This window comes from Parus major, unplaced genomic scaffold (genome assembly GCF_001522545.3).
Source record: "Parus major isolate Abel unplaced genomic scaffold, Parus_major1.1 Scaffold273, whole genome shotgun sequence".
Classification (NCBI taxonomy): Eukaryota; Metazoa; Chordata; class Aves; order Passeriformes; family Paridae; genus Parus; species Parus major.
Genome location: NW_015379267.1, coordinates 304,064 through 305,406, shown reverse-complemented (window position 1 = coordinate 305,406; position 1,343 = coordinate 304,064).

Genomic DNA, 1,343 nt, shown 5'->3' with positions numbered 1-1,343 from the left:
TCCCGATCCCTGCGGGCTCCCTGATTCCCGGGAGATCCCTGCGGGCTCCCGATCCCTGCGGGCTCCCGATCCCTGCGGGCTCCCGGCAGCGCTGGGTCTGGAGCCGGGAATTCCGGGGCGAGCGCTGGGAGCGGGCTGCAGACGGATTCCTCCCTTCCCTTCCCCCAAAATCCAAAGGTGCGGGAGCTGCGGAAGGAAAATCCTCTGCAGCCACCGGAGCGGATTCCCTGCAGGGATCCCAACCTTTCCCTTCCCCTTTTCTCCGGGCTCCGCATTCCCTGGCCGCGTTTTGCCCCTCCCAGGGGGACCAGGGCAGTTCCACCCCGGCACCTCTTCCCAGAAAAGGAAGAATTTTCTCACTGGGAAGAAAAAGAAATGTTTCATTTTCGGTGTTTGGCTGGGAACGCGTCCAGACACAAGGAAAGGGGGGAAAAAAACAACCCAAACAATCCAAACCTCAACATTCCCTGCTCCAGATCCACTGGAAAAATAAAATTAATTCTTGGAAAGAGAGCGAAGGGAACGGGTTGACCCCAGGCTGGTCCCAGTCCCAGACTTTTGCTCAAGCACATCCAGAGCCCGTCCCGAGGTTTTCCCAGGGGAGGGAACCTCTGGAATCAGCGCTGGGAGATGGAATTCGCCCCCTGGCTTTGGACACCCTGGAGCCTGGAAACTCCCGCAGCTCCCGGGGCAGGCACTGGGAGCAACTGGGACACGCTGGGATCCGAACCCCCCCGGCCATCCCGACACCCCCAGGGATGGGACTCCTTGGAAAAGCGGGAATGGGGATGATCCAAAGGATGAGGAGCGCAGGAACGGGGGCCAAATCCCTGCGCAGCCAACACAAACCTGGAGAGAATCCAGCAAAATTCCCCCTGGAGGGAGAAAAAGGCGCTTCCAGCAGGAGCCTCCAGCAGGAGCCTCCATCAGGAGCTTCCATCAGGAGCCTCCAGCAGGAGCTTCCAGCAGGAGCCTCCAGCAGGAGTTTCCAGCAGGAGCTTCCAGCCAGGAGCCTCCAGCAGGAGCTTCCAGCAGGAGCTTCCAGCAGGAGCCTCCAGCAGGAGCCTCCAGCAGGAGCTTCCAGCCAGGAGCTCTCCCTGGCCCTGGCAGCAGCTCCCTCCTCCCCGGATCTGCCCGAGGCCGGAGCAGGATGAGCCTTCCCAAGGGGAATATTGTGCGGTTTGGGTGAAATTCCAGGGAATTTGGCTGCCTGAACCCCCAAAATGTTACAAAAGTCTTCGTGGGGACAGTGACAAACTGGCAGTGACAATTCCAGGGGTCTTTTCCTGCCTCTCGTGGAATCAGGAATGGGCTCGTCCCTCACCACTGCCCCAGCCCAGCCT